The sequence below is a fragment of the Triticum aestivum genome, chromosome 7A, assembly GCF_018294505.1.
Source record: "Triticum aestivum cultivar Chinese Spring chromosome 7A, IWGSC CS RefSeq v2.1, whole genome shotgun sequence".
Taxonomy (NCBI): Eukaryota; Viridiplantae; Streptophyta; class Magnoliopsida; order Poales; family Poaceae; genus Triticum; species Triticum aestivum.
In genome coordinates this window covers 64,170,252-64,186,573 of record NC_057812.1, presented here as the reverse complement: position 1 = coordinate 64,186,573, position 16,322 = coordinate 64,170,252, and positions in this window count along the sequence as shown.

The following is a 16,322-nucleotide window of genomic DNA, read 5'->3' as shown; positions in this document are numbered from 1 at the left end:
AGGTCGGCTCTCCGCCACCTCCTTCGCCTCCTCCGGCCCATTCGAACAGTCCGCCTCCTCCTCCGCCTCGTCAGCAACGGTAGAAGACAGACGCTGCCACTTCGGCTGCTCCAGCGCGTCGGAGCACTCCTCCTCCTTGTCCGCCTCGTAAGCAACAATGGAAGAGAGACGCCACCGCCCCGGCGGCTAGCAGTACAACCAGAGGTGGGAGGCAATACAGATACGGTCCATCTCTCAAGACTCCTGAGAAGTTACCATACGAGAGGTCCGTGGAGGAAGACGCGGAGATCTGTGCAGCCCAAGTGAGGGACCTTTTTGCAAAGAAACCTCCACCTCCGAAGGAGATGATAGATCTGGTGAAAGTGAAGCGCACTATCGATGCCCTGAAGCGACCACCACCGCCTCTGCCGGATGACAACCATGTCCACTGTCTTTAAGACACATTGGAAGATGCAGGCCGGTCGGGAACTACTTCAACTGGTAAAAGGTTAGTAGAACAAAGAAGTGGGAAAAAATTCCCGAGCTCGGCGAACAGGCGGACCAATCGTGCCCCCCGCTCAAGGTGTCTAGCGATATCGTCACAATTCTGTCAGGGATGGCACCTAGTACCAGTCCTGCTGATTACCTGAACGATGATGTTGTGTTTCATACAATGGAGGTGGAACATTCAAATACCAGTACGGAAAGCCTCTCGTCGAAGATGGAAGTCCTCCTATAACAACGATGATGCGAAGATTCCATCAATTGTACATGTAAACCTGTAGTGAGTCTGGGAAGGATGCTTTACCGATTAGAATTAAAGAGGACCACGACTTCATTGTACAGGAACTGTTATCTGTTGATTTTGACAAGTTTTTCCAGTTCTACAATCAAAAGGCCCTCGACAAATCACTCGTGGCTTGCTACTGTCTGTAAGTACTACTTATACATATATATAGCTCAGCTCTTTCATTGCATGTATATAAAATTATCCTCACTATAGTATGCAGATTGAAGATCACCGAATGTAGAAAAGCACAAATCTATGACATTGGGTTCATTAACCCAAGTATCATACATGAATTTACGGTTCAACACCATGTCTCTGAAACCGAGGACAACTTGCTACAATTGTTGCTCAAAAATCAAAGCAAAGATAAAATACTCTTTCCTTACAACTTCAAGTGAGTGTTACTGTCTTGTGCACATTTGGTTTCCCTTAGTACTCGAGGTTAATTATAGTAATGTAATTGATGAGTTATGCATGCGTGTGCAGGTTCCACTTTATTCTCCTAGAGATTAAGCTTGAGCGGGGAGAAGTAATCGTCATAGACTCGAGACGAAAAGATCCTGAGGACTATGCGGACATGACTCGAATGCTCCAGAAGTAAGTTCAATCGATCATTATCGCACCATATCAGCAACTTTGTTCATTTCATTATATCAAGTAATTATTTTCTTTGTTTGGCAGGATTTGGAAAGAGTTCACCACAATTTCTCTAGGGCTGCCGACCGAGCTGCGACTAAAACAACCGAAAGTTCGTATTAATACCTAGTTCCACGCATCTCCCATTGATTCTAGCTAGTTTCATCAATACCATTTAGCATGCTTTCTTATCAGTTTGATTGACCTCTATTTGTCGTAAAGTGCTTGTGGCAGGAAGCCGGAAATGATTTCTGTGGATACTACGTTTGCGAGTTCATCTAGAGCACGACATCCTCTAATAAGCGGGGCTACTCTTAAAAACCAATATGAAGTGCGTAAGCAAAAGTATTCAGAATTTTATTTTGTTACCATCATTTGTGTTGAGTTTCATTCATACACATGTATTGACCATCTTCTTAAATTTAGATCCGGCAGATGCGAGATGAACTCCTACCACATGATCGCATACGAGCAATTCAATAGGAATTGGCGAGATTCTTTCTTAACCACGTCATCAATCCAGCCGGAGAATACCATCTGGAACTTGACTTCAGATGTTAGGGATTGTAAGAGATCTTATATTGTATATATGTAGCTAGTAGCGTCGGATAGATATATGAAAACTTGTTAGTCAACCAATCTCTCGGAAAAGGAGAGGTCGATCACTTCTCTCTATATATGTTCATGACGATCTTGTGCAGTTAATGGTTTCCTTCATTTTCTTACTAGCTAGCGTGTCGAGCTCTCTCTATACGTATAGTAACTAGCATCGACCAAGCACGGAGATAAGAGAGGTCACTTCTCTCTATTAGCTAGCTAACACAATATATGAAACCCCTAAATTAACCCTCCAAAACCCCCCAAACCCACCCCCCTTTCAAACAAAATAAAAACCATAGTTCCTGAGGTGCTGACGTGTGGATGCTTTTTGGTCCCGGTCGGTGGACCAAAGGCCCTCTTGTCTGGGCTCACTGCAGCGGCCACGTGGAGCACCATATGTCCCGGTTCGTAAGCGAACCGGGACCAAATGTGATGCGCTTTAGTCCCGACCCTTTAGTCCCGGTTTCAGAACTGAGACAAATGGGCCTCTAGAACCAGGACAAATGGGCCATTTTATACTAGTGACTCATACCTTTAAATCTTGCTTCATACTCAAAAACTTGGATTATATCTTTTGGACTCTTGAATTGAAATATTATTAAAGTGGTATAAGGACTATCCACATTGAACATCTCAACAGCGAGCATTCTGAGTTTTGACCTTCTTGCAAGATTTGGGTTAGAATAGTATATTATGTCAATTCTATAAATAAGGTTCAAAACATAATTTTATTATTTATTTAGAAAGTTAGTAATTGCATCTAGGCCTGCACCAACACCACCTTGTGCATCACCTCACTACTAGGGAAAAACCTAGCAGTAGCGCGGGTTTTTGGCCGAGCAGTAGCGCAGTGTGCCGCCCTACTGATAAGGCGCTACAGCTAAAGGTTAGCAGTAGCGTTGGTCAACACACGCTACTGCTATATCCACTTAGTAGTAGCGCTTCCTGGAAAGGGCACTACTGGTAATTACTAGTAGCGCTTTTCGCAACCTACGCTGCTACTATTATTCTGTATTCTATTTCTTTTATATTTCATGTTGTATTCATACACCTTTATACAAGTTTTCATACAGTAGCAATTTAGAGATTGTTTTTAATCATAATGAGTTATTACATCACTGGGTGAAAGAACCGTGGACTAGTTTCAAGTGGATGGACAACCACTTGAAACTAATCAGCGGTTCTTTCACCCAATGATATAATAAATATCATCATCATATCATTAACAACTTATCATCATAATACATCATTGTCATATAACACCTCCTCATGATCATCATTTTCATAAATGAGACATCATATAGCAAGTTGGTCATTAGTCATAATCACAACTCCTCCTCATCATCATTAACTCTAACACATTGTACCACATAATAACACATTGTACCTAGGACCTACTTCTTTCTCATAGGACCTACTACCTTCTCTTAGGTAAAATAGCATAAAACAGGATAGGCCTTGACTCTCAATTATGGAGAATGGAGATTATCCTGTCTCCAATTCTTGCCCTTCGTACAATGTTGCTTCCAAGTAGCTCCCTACAATTGACCATACATTTTTCCAATCTTTGATTGTCATGTCTTCATCTGTTTGGAAATCCGATATGAATAGGAGTGATTCGTAGGATGACCTGGCCATATGTTCAAAACATCAAGGCGACCTTTCTGAAACATTAGATGAGGCACACAATCCTTCATGATTTTCTGTTGAAAAACATAGTAATAACTTCATAGGTAGCAATGTAGTTCAGTTTTAGAAGAATTTATGCAAAAGATGCACAGATGTCGTAATAGTAAAAAATCTTACCATGACATCTCCATGGATGTTACCATAGTTCAACACGTGCACTAGTGGCACGTATTGACCATAATGTGGAGGAGTTTGATAATAGTTATTGTAATTCTCAAGATCAGTAATAAATGAGATTAGATGATTTTTCTCATGATAGTTAATTCTGAGCCATCGGTGTAGTAGGTTCTGTCTACCATCTTCCGCACATTCTTTGAAGAATGAAAATAAGCTATCAATGGAAATAAGCTGTCAACTATTTTGAAATAAACAATATAAATTACTTAATAACTATGTTTGAGAAACTCACATAACGGTAGAATTGAAAGTGTATCAATAAGGACCCAAATGTCCATATTGTCTTGGGCGATGTTAAGATCACCAAGATCCATGGTGACAAGCATACCCTCATGAAAATCATACATCTTGCAAAGTGCTTCCCAATTCGGACAACCAAAATGGGTTACGCTATCAGAATTGTATAGATTTATATCAAAATCCATACCATGATGGGTCCTTAGGTGAATTTTCTTTTTTTCCATACTTTCATGATCTTCAAAATCAATCATCTCCAAGACATAGCGTCTTGCATAGCATGGGATAAGCTAGTCGAATTGTAAAAGACGAAAATTACACATTGAAGTAGTAGAAGTCGTGCTTAATTGCAAAAAAAACACTTGTCGTCGTTGCGTACCGTTTTAACATCGAAGGTCTCCTGAAGCTTAATGCTGAAGCGCCGACCTTCATTCAGGTGAGGCCTGTCGCACAGACATCGGTCGTCATTGCACTAGTCGCACTCCCCCGGGAGACTTTCGTCGTCCGATGACGACATTTCCTACGTTAATAATTCAAACATTAAACTTGTACAATTAAATATATGTACTATAAAAACTAAATTAGATCATTATTATTCATCACGGGTTGACTATCAGTCTGCCGAGTCTTTTCTGGAAAACTATCAGCTCACGTGGTGTATATATTCGACCTTCGGTGATGGTCGCTCCCCCCTTCGTCCCCGCGTGCATTACACCAAAATGTCTAGCACACTGGAACGAAGGAGAAGTGACCCCCACGACAACAGTCAGGATTCTTCATCTTCTCACATATGGTGGAGACTCTCCCTCACTGATCCCTCTCTGACATTTGTGACCATCGGTGATGGTCGTTACTCCTCCTTCCCCTAGTGCATAACAAAGGTCTAGCACAAGGAGAAGAAGGAGAAACGACCCGCACGACAACAGTCGGGATTCTTCGTCCTCTCTCATATATGGTGGACACACTCCTTCACTGATTTTTCGACCGTCGGTGATGGTAGTTGTCCCTCCTTCACCTAGTGCATAACAAAGGTCTAGCACAAGGAGAAGAAGGGAAAACGACACCCACAACAACAGTCAGGATTCTTCTTCTCTCATATATGGTGCAGACTTTCTCCCTCACTCATTTGTTGACTGTCATCTATGGAGCCTCGACAGACTTAAAGTCAACCCAAAATGTCGTCTAATTATCTTTCTAGAAAATCCAAGCCACTCGATATTTCCTACATATTCTAGCACAAGTCATGCCAAAATTGACGAAAAAATCCGGCATGACGTTTGCTAAAAAAAGGACATATCGAGCGCCTGAAATTTGCCGGAACGGAAATTAATCAACACTCCGGCAAAACATAGGCCACTCGGAGGTTTAACCTGCAAACATGGTCGGCCACTTCGGCAAGCACATATCCTATTTGAGCAACACAAGATATACATGTTTATATCGACATCATATGAGCATTCAAACTTGATGGTCATTGCATTTCAATGGTTGAAAATATGAAAAAAAACATTTCAAAATATCTTATAGGGCACATATTGACATGGAGATTTGGCTGGTCTCACCTCGAGGTCGGAGGGGTTCGGTGACAGGGACGATGGCGGGGATGATGGAGGGGCTCCTTGATTTCTGCAAAAGCAAAAACCCTGTAAGCTATCAACTAATCAAAGGCATACTCCTTGCACAGTGGGGTCCAATTTGAGCATTCAAAATAGGAGTAGTTCTCCAATTTGAGCATTCAATAAGCAAAACCAAATCGTAAAATAAATTAGTATTCAAATTAGCATGCATTCAATAAGCAAAACTAAATCATCTCTTGTGTTCGTACATCATCGAATATTATCACTAATACATCTCGAATAGTATCATACATATAACATCACTAATACAGCTAAAACCCTAGCGAACGACGGGTATCAGCGCGGGCGATGGACACCCAAATAATAGGAACCATCACAGGATCATAGCTCCAATGAGATCCCAGAAGAACCTGCCAGGTATTGGAGAACCTACCCTCCAAAGCAACCATGTCCTCCTCGCTGACACGGTGACATACCACCTCCGCGGGATCCTCAAACTTCCACACCGTCACTGGCCCACGCGACCACCACCAAAGAAGGTTTGGGTCAACGACAGGCTGGCGCCTCACCAAGCTGCGCCCCCCGGAAGGTAGCACCTCACAATACTAGCCCAGCGGAGCCTAGTACCGGACATGGCCCCTCTGATCAAGTAGGCCTCCTCTGCCGAGTCGACGATGAGGATGCGGGATAGGCATCATCGACGTTGATGCGGGAATAATTGCTTTAACTTAAAAAATAACGACAAATGTGACATGTTCAAAATATGACATGTCCACTTCAAAACGAATCAATCTAGAATTCTGTTAAATACACCTAAAAATAAACTAGTTCTATTAATTTTCTTACTAAAAATAAACTAGTTCTATAATAAAATTTTAATTAGATCATCAAATCTCATATACCTAAATTTTCTTACTAAAAATATACTAGTTCTATTAATTCAACTAGTTCAACCAAGCACTTACTATAAATAAAAATAAACTAATTCCTACTAAAAATAAACTAGTTCAACTAGTTCTATTAATTTTCTTACTAATTCTATTAAACACTTACTAAAAACAGTAAAAAATTACATTGTACAAGAACAGTAAAAAGAAGTTTAGGAGGAGGGAGGAGGGGGCGACCTGTGGAGGAGGAAGGAGGGGACGGCCGGAGGAGGAGGGCAGAAGGGCGGCCAGTGGAGGAGGGGGGAGGGGGCGGTCAGAGGAGGAGGGCGGAGGGCGCGACCGGTGGAGGAGGGCGGAGGGGGCGGGCGGTGGAGTAGGGAGGAGGGGCAGCCGCAGGAGCAGGGCGGAGGGGACGTCTAGTGGAGGAGGGAGGAGGGGGCTTCCGGAGGAGGAGGGCGGAGGGGGCGATCGGTGCAGGAGGAAGGAGGGGGCAGCCGGAGGAGGAGGGAAAAGGGGAGGAGGGACTACCTCAGTGGAGGAGGAATGGCGGCGGCGGGCGACGGTGGTCGTCGGGGAACGGCGGCGGCGGCGGACGACAGGGGAGCAGGGGACAGAGTGAGTGAGAGGGAGTGAGGGGGTCGTCGGACGTGTGGGGACGATAAGGTAGGGTTAGTAGCAGCACGTGTCGAAAAAAAAGCTCTACTACTATGGAGCATAGTAGTAGCGCAAGATCTGGATACACGATGCTGCTAAGTGGGGCTAGACATATGCGCCCAGTTCAAACTTAGCAGCAACGTGTTTCGCTAAAACGCACTACTGCTAAAAGGTTAGCAGTAGCGCATTTTGCTGACACGCGCTACTATTAAGTAGCAGCAACGCCTCATATTATCTAGCGCCACTGCTAAAATTTTATGTATAAGGTTTTCTCTAGTAGATGATACTGTGTAAATGTCGAATGCTTGTGTATTTTACCTATAATATCGCCAAGTAGTTGGACACTGCAGAACCTTCCCATGGCGATGTGGCCCTCAATGTCCCTGCCGTAGGGTGGAAAATTTGCCTTGAAGATGGTGTGGCGGATGTAGTCATTGCTACCTTCATCGAGCAGCAAATCGTCGAAAAGTGTGATCCTTAGCTCTGTCGACTGCACTTCCTTACCTGTGAGTCGTTGCCACCAGGAGGAACACGACACAGAGCGGCAAGCAAGCACCTTACCGTCGCTGCCATTAAAGCCGGTGTGTTCCATTTGTCCTGAGAAAACTAGGAAGATGGGCAGCAGCAGCAAGCGCCTCATCATCATTTGTTCCTGCCGGACAAGACAATTATTTGGAGTTGCCCGAAAGCACAAGATGCATGGAGGGCTTCCATTGAACTACCCAACAACGGCATGACCGACATTTCCTGTTTGGCGCTTAGAGCATCTCCAGCTGCGTCCCCAACAGGCCTCCCAGACCACTTTTTCAACGTCGGCGCCAGAAATAACGGTCCAGTCACGCCCCCAGGACGCCGAAAATCGCCGGTTTGGCCCTTTTTTCCGCCCGGCGGTCACATGCCGAACCCGGCGCACTGGGGAGCAGTTGGGGGCTCCGGCGCAAGGGAAAAGCGTGGCTGGCCCACACCGTCAGGGGAAAAGTCAAGATTTTCTTCCCTGACTAGCCTCCCACCCCCCGCGCCCTTGGCCACCAGTAGCTATATCCCAGCGCCGCCCGCCGCCCTACACCGCTAGATAGCCATTCCCCACCGGAAAAATAGCAGTGCTTCGCCGTAGCAGCCCCTCCAGCAGCAGCTGGGCGTTTCCGGCCGCCAGTTCCGGCCGCGGAGGCGCGGTTTAGCGGCGGGTACACGCCCACCGAGCGCAAAGTGTTCGGCGATTTGCCTGCCTCGGCGATGGACTCGGATGACGAGGAAGCGCTCGCCGCGCTGCTGGAGGAGGAAGCCAAGGCCGATGTCCAGGAAGAAGAGCACCTCATGGTGCTCGCCGCCCTCGCCCAGCTGCTGGCGAGCAATGAAAAGCCGCGGCGAGGTGGCTCGGCGCCTGGGCGGGTGAAAGCAAAGAACCGGCATCATCTCAAAGGCTACACTAGTGCAGAACCGGGCAATAGCACCGGTTCGTAAGGCCCTTTAGTGCCGGTTTGGTAACTGGCACTAATGTGTAGGCACTAAAGGCCCCCCTTTAGTACCGGTTCAACACGAACCGGTGCTAAAGGGCAACCACGTGGCACGAGCCAGCTTCAGGGGCAGGGAGCCCTTTATTACCGGTTGGTGTCACCAACCGGTATTAAAAGGTTGTTTTGGGTTGATGATTTCTTTTTCATTTAATTTTGTGTTTTCCATTTAATTCCTTTTCGTTTTCTGGTATTTTACAATACTACATATTGTACACGTTATGCATATATATAAATAGAATTTCTAGTAGAACCGATCATAATATATATATACAATTTCTCCTAATTGGTGCCTTTGGAGCCAGTGGCATTAGCCTAATTGGTGCCTTCGGAGCACGATAATAATTGGAAGTGGTTCATGGGGGCGGTAGCGGGTAATAGTATTCTCCTTTGGGATCTATGACCTGGTCGAGCAAAAATCCCGCTATTTCCTCTTGAATTGCTTCTATGCGGTCCTCTGTTAGGAGCTTCTCCCGCACCTCTTTGAACTGTTAAGAAGGAGATCAATATGCATGTGTATTAGTTGTGTGACTACATATCGATAATGGTGTAAAAATTGTGAATAGTGTTCTAACAAACGTACCCACTCGTGTCTTTGAGATTTGCTCCTTTCGGACGCCATCATGCAAATGTTCTCGCAAACATAGTATGCACACAGATTATTCCCCGGTGCCTGCTTCAGGGCCTTTACGAGAATGGAATTTGATCAGATAATAATTAATCAAGCATGATAATTAAAGAGATGGCAGCTAGCTAGTACTACTTAATTACTTACCTGGGGTCGATACCATTTCAGATTTTGTTTCCATGGGCCTGGAGTGACCCTGATGAACTTTTCCCAAGCCCTGCCCGCCGACAAAGAAAATGAATAAATGGGTTATTAAATAGTTGTTATCAGGAAATGACGAACTAATTAAATAGGCCGAGATATAGTTAATAATGATTGAAATTACCTGTTGACTATCCCCTTCACGATGGTGTAGTCACTTGCTTTCTTAAGTAGTGAGTCTAGTACTTCAACTATTCCTTCATCAACTTTAACGATTAACAAGATCCAGTGAAATCTGCATGCACACATGTTTGCATGTCTTAATTAAGCGGGCATATGTAAGCAAAAACATGCATGTAGCTAGCTAGTAAGCAAAAAAAAATTGTAGTACAAGACAGTGTGACTCACTCGAAGTTGTAAGGAAGTAGTATATCTTCATTGTATTTGAGGCGCTTGAAGAACTCTAGCATGCTTTCCTCTACACTTTTTTCGTAATATGAATCTATTTTCCATGTGTATTCATTAATGGTATTTGGGTCAACGAACCCAATGCCATAGCATCCACCTTTTTTCATTTCATAAATCTTCATCCTGCATAATACCACAGAAAAGAATATAGTGAGGATAATTACAGGTAATGATTGATCAAAATGATCACTACAGCTAGCTTGAGACTTAAGTTACAGAAAGAAATCACTTATAGACAATAGCAAGTGACGATAGATTTGTCGACTGCGTCTTGATTGTATAGCTGAAATAGTTCTGAATACTCAACGGTCACAGCTTTCTCATGGTAGTAATGATCCTTCTTGACAGTCACCATGAGGGACTCTCGATTGGAAATCTTGGTAATGTCCATGTACCATTGATGCAATTCATACATTCTCGTTGGGAGCTTATTGACCTCGTCTGTCTCGAACAAAGGTTGGCCCCGGACATATTTCCATTTTATTTCCTCCTCTCTAGTCGGAGACATGGGCTCGATATCGAGGAGTTGTCCAACAGTGATCCCGATCGTTTCAGCCTGTGCAATATGCTCCTCGGTTATTACCACATTGCCCACCCCGGGAACGTTAACGGTTTGCCCACAATAATATTGGGCGCGCCTACTCTCATGTGTTGTTGGCACAACAAGCGGGGGGATTGATTGCGCCGCCTGTTTCCCAGCTGGGGAAAGGTTTTACCGCTCCTTTAGCCAGCTGATTTGCTCGAGCTCGAGCTCGCCTCTTTCTGTAGACGTGCTCGATTTAACTTCTTGATGTGGCGCTCATAGTCTGTGTCAACACGCTTGGGAGCTGGTGCTCTAGCCATACGAATGAAGTGGTCAATCTTTTCCACAGGCACTTTCTCCCTTGGCGGCGGTGGCGGTTTCGGTGGAAAATGGGCTTCCACCTCGGCCTTCGATATGGCTACGTTTTCCTCCTCGGACTTGTTGTAAGGCCTCTGCAGAAGAGGCGCGAGGCTTGGACCATATTGAAATCGCTTGCCTCCGCCTGTACCTCCAGTACTACCTCGACTTGTACCGCTACGCACCATAGCGGAGGCGGCTCTCTTCCGTGATTGCTGAGGCGGCGAAGACGGGTGACGTGGCTGAGTTGGAGGAGGAGGAATGGCCTGAAGCTGTGCCGGACATGGAGGAGGAGTGGCCTGACGCTTTGCCGGACTTGGAGGAGGAGGAGTGGCCTGAAGCTGTCTCGGACTTGGAGGAGGAGTGGCCTGATGCGTTGGTGGACTTGGAGGAGCGGGAGTCTGCTGACTCGGTGGCGGACTTCGACGAGGAGTCAGATGACGCAGTGTCGGTGGCCTTCGAAAGATGATGCAATCCTTTCTCCATAGGATGATACGATGGTTGGCCTCTCCCAGTGTGTGCTCATCGTCACCCCCAGGAATGTCAAGCTCTAGCCCCGAATATTGGTCCACCACCTCATCAACCAAGACACGAGCATAGCCTGCTGGAATCGGGTTGCCATGGAAGGTTGCCTAGGGGGGATTTGTAAAAGCAAGGGCGTCCGCCACCTTCATGGATATGTTCTTCATTTTGAAGTGTAGCTCGTAGTTAGTGTTCTCCATGATGTCATCCACTGGTTAGCTATCCAGCAATGCATCGCCCGGGGTGGAACCCACGCTGCTTCTCGGCATGGATGCACTACTAGGGAAAACCCTAACAGTAGCGCTGGTTTTGTGCTCACTAGTATCGCGGGTAGGCGCGCTACTAATAAGGCGCTACAGCTATTGCTTAGCAGTAACGCGTGCCGCACGCGCTACTGCTAGGACAAATAGCTGCAGCGCTTGTTCACTCCCACGTTGCTGCTAATGTAACTACTGGTAGCTTGTTTTCTTTCCATTGCTACTAGTATTGTTTTTTTAGTGTATTTATGCACCATCGTACAAATATTGGTACAATACCAGTTATGAGGTTTACATCATAATGTCCATAACAGTGTGTGAAATGAAGGTGGATTAGGTTCAAGTGGAGGCAATATGTGGTGCATGTCAAAAGTATACTACTAATCCAAACTTGATCTAGTTTGGACTAGTAGTACTTTCGATGTGCACCACATGTTGCCTCCACTTGAATCTAATCCGCCAGCACAAGCTATTGAATCATCATCATAATCATTAGCACCAACAATATTTATTTAATCACCACTAACACTAGCTAATAATAATCATCAGTCATTACCACCAACACTAGCTATTTTATCATCATAGTAATAGTGTAGCACATCATCATCCTCAAACTCATTTCTAGCTAATCACTCCTGTTGCTCTCTCTTAGGTAAAACAACATAAAACATGTGTAGCTCTCCTCCTTGATCAAGTTGGAGCATGCAGATGAACCTGTCTCCTAATTTTGGGTAGCACATCCGTTTGTTGCCCCCTAGTACTTGTCTGCGCTCCCCCATCACATATCTGGTCCAGTCTTGCACTATTAAGCATTCATCGCTGATCTTGAATGCACTAAAGTAACATGTAGGATATCTTGGTCGTAAGCTAATAATACTCATGGTACCTTTAGTCTCGATCCCATAAGGCACAACATTCATCGGGAGTCCCTGTTGAAGAACACCGTATGGTCACATACTTAGCAATGAAGTTTAGCTTCACAAATAATGTATGGAAAAGATGCACTAAGGATAAATAGTAAAAATCTTACCATCCTTCCTAAATAGATGTGACCGTAGTTCATGACGAACACTATTGGTCGCACGTTTTCAGTACTAAGATTTCTAAGTCCAAGAAGAAAATTTGTCTTAACGTATCAAGATCCTCAAGCCATGAACCATAATGACTTAGCTCCTCGCAGTTTACTTCAGCCCCAGGATAGTAGTAGGTCCTGTCTACCAAGCGCTGGACATGTTTGCTTGCACCGAAATAAGCTGACAATACAAATTAGTTGTCAACTATTTTTAAATAAACAATATCAAAGACATAAATATGGTTGAGAAACTTACATTTTGGTGTAACTGGAGGCGTCTGCACATCGACCCAGATGTCGGTATTACCTTCAATATCATCTTTCGGATGAATATCAAAGGTGATAACCATATCAGGCTGAAATGCATAAGTCTTGCATAGTGCTCGCCATGTTTTGCATCCAAAATAGGTGTAGTCGTCTGAATTGAATAATTTTGCGTGGAAAATATAACCATGCTCGGTCTCCAAATAAACTTTCTTTACCTCCATAGTATGACTGAAACCTATCTTATCTAGTACAAACACTCTTGCATTGCAGGGGATACGCTAGTAGAATAGTAAAAAAATATAAGTTGAAGCAAATGAAGCAGATGTCATGCTTAATTACGAAAAAAGACTTGTCGTTGTGACTTACTGTATCCACTTCGAAGTTCTCGTCCAGCTTGATGCTGAAGCGCCTATCATCATCTAGGAAGATTCCGTCGCACAGGCCGCGCTCGTCTTCGCAGTATTTGCAAATACCGAAATCCTTTTTGTCGTCAGACATTTCCTATGTTCATAGTTAAAACATTAATTGAAAATCAATAAAAGACAACTACCAGGATACTCAACACACAAATCCGGGGCACTCGATATTTCCTACATATTCTGGCAAAAGTCATGCCAAAATTCACGAAAAAATCCGGCATGACCTTTGCTAAAATAGGATATATCGAGCGCCTGAAATTTGCCGGAACGGAAATGAATCAACACTCAGGCAAAACATAGGCTACTAAGAGGTGTAACCTGCAAACGTGACCGGGCACTTGGATATTGAGCAACACAAGATATACATTTCAAAATATCTTATAAGACTCAAATTAGCATGCATTCAATAAGCAAAAGTAAATCATCTCATGCGTCAGTACATCGTCGAATATTATCACTAATACATCCCGAATAGTGTCATACATATAACATCACTAGTACAACTAAAACCCTTGCACACGACGGGTATCGGCGCGGGCGGTGGACACCCACAGAGAAGGAACCATCACGGGATCATAGCTCCAGTGAGATCCCTGGAGAACCTGCCAGGTATTGGAGAACCTATGCTCCAACGCAAACAAGCAGCGACGGACGTGCGCGTCCTCCTCACTGACACGGTGACGCACCACCTCCGCGGAGTCCTCGAGCCTCTGGGCCGTCACTAGCCCACGCGACCGCCACCAAAGAAGGTTCGGGTCAACGACAGGCTGGCTCCTCACCAACCTGCACCCCCCGGTAGGTAGCGCCTCCCAGTACCACCCCGGCGGAGCCCAGTCCCGGACATGGCCCATCTGGTCAAGTAGGTGTCATCCTGCGCCGACTCGACGATGAGGATGCGGGATAGGCATCGTCCACGTCGATGCGGGAAAATTGCTTTAACTAAAAAAATAGCAACAAGTTCTTACTAACTAGTTCTATTAATTCAACTAGTTCTTACTAAAAATAAACTTACTATAAATAAAAATATTCTAGTACCTAATTAGTACCTAGTTCTTACTAACTAATTAGTACCTAAGAACTACTGCCCTAATTACCATCTAATTTGATGAACCTATAGGGGTGGAAAGTGGTAGCAGATATTCCAATTATCCAACTATAAAGTGAAATAAGTGGTCAAATTTTACTCGTTTTATGATTCATCTTAGAAATTTGATTCGTTTCCACCCTTACATGAACCCTAACTCATTTGAGCCGCATCCGCATCCGATTCGTTTCCACCCTAACTAATTTGATGGAGGTAGAAACCCTAGGCAGAGGTAGGGGAGGGGAGGAGCAGGCGTGCTCACCTCGGGTGCCTGCGACGAGGGAGGGGCAGCCGGCGTCGAGGTCGTGGTCGGGGCTCCGGGGCGGCGTTGAGCTCGAGGGGGGGGGCGGGGGCGGCGTCCGGGGCAGCGTTGAGCTCGGGGTCGGGGGCGGCGTCCCGGGCGGCATTGAGGCCGGGGGCGGGGCCGGTGTTGAATCTGGGGTCGGGGGCGGCATGGGGAGAGCGCACGGCGGCCGAGGGGTGACGGCGGCGGCGAGAGTGGAGTTGATTTGGGGGATGAAGTGGCCGTGGGGAAGGACGAACCGCATGGTTAAGTCCGAAGTACCAGTAGCGCGTTCCAGAAAGGGCACTACTGCTACGTTAGCTACAGCGCGTTCTGGAATACACGCTGCAGCTAAGGAGATTAGCAGTAGCGCTGGGCCATTATACGCGCTACTGCTAGGTTGGGCTAGCCATGTGCGCCCAGTTCAAACGTAGCAGCAGCGCTTTTCGCTAGTATGCACTACTGCTAAAGTCATAGCAGTAGCGTGGTTTATTTACGCGTGCTGCTACTAAGTAGCAGCAGCGCTTGATTTTGTACAGTGCTACTGGTAAAATTCTGTGTATAGGCGTTTCCCTAGTAGTGATGGGACGGTGCTAACCAATGCTGGATCATCCGCTAGCTGCTGAGACCCCCTTTGCTGACTAAGTGAGTCGATCTGCTCCTGCTGCCGCTGGAATTTGACTGCCAAGTCCGCGTGCGCTGATTCTAGGCCTTGAAGGCATTCATAGTCTAGCTTCCTCTGCTCCTCCTCCATCTTCCTCTTCTTCTCCTCCGCAATCTTCTTTCTCGCACGGGTTCTGTAGTGGGCGTTCCAGTCCGAAAACTCCTCATACCACGGAATAGCGCCCATGCCTCGTGTTCTTCCTAGGTGTTCAGGATTTCCCAGAGCACGCGTAAGCTCGTCGTTCTCTCTGTTGGGCTTGAACACCCCCGATCGAGCCTCTTCTATTGCAACAAGTAGCTTATCTTCGGCTCCGTCCAGACATGCCTTCTTTGAAACTTTGCCTGTCGTCGGGTCCAACTCCCCCCCATGCGCATAGAACCAAGTCCTACACCTGGGGGGCCAGCTCAATGTTTCTGGAGTGACACCTACATCCAGCATCTCTTTCTCAGACTTATCCCACTTAGGGATTCCCACCGCGTAGCCACCTGGCCCCAGCTTATGGAACTTATCCTTTTTTGCGGCATTGGCCTTGTTTATTCTCGACCGTTCCTTAGATAATTCTGAATCCTTGAATTTCACGAAATCATCCCAATGAGCACTTTGCTTCTCTAGCGTTCCCTCGAATACTGGAGTCTTCCTTCCTCCCTTGACGTACTTGGCCCATTCACGAGTCTTGTGGTTCTTGAATGCAACCGCCATCTTCCTAAGAGTAGCGTCCTTGACTTTCTCCACATCTGCATCTGTGAAATGATCTGGTAGGGTGAAATGTTCCATGAGCGTTTCCCAAAGCAGAAGTTTTTGTCTGTCGTCGAAAAAAGTAACTCCTGGACGTGGCTTTGCTGGCTCTCTCCAGTCTTGAAGGGAGATCGGGAGTTGGTCCTTCACAAGAACTCCACACTG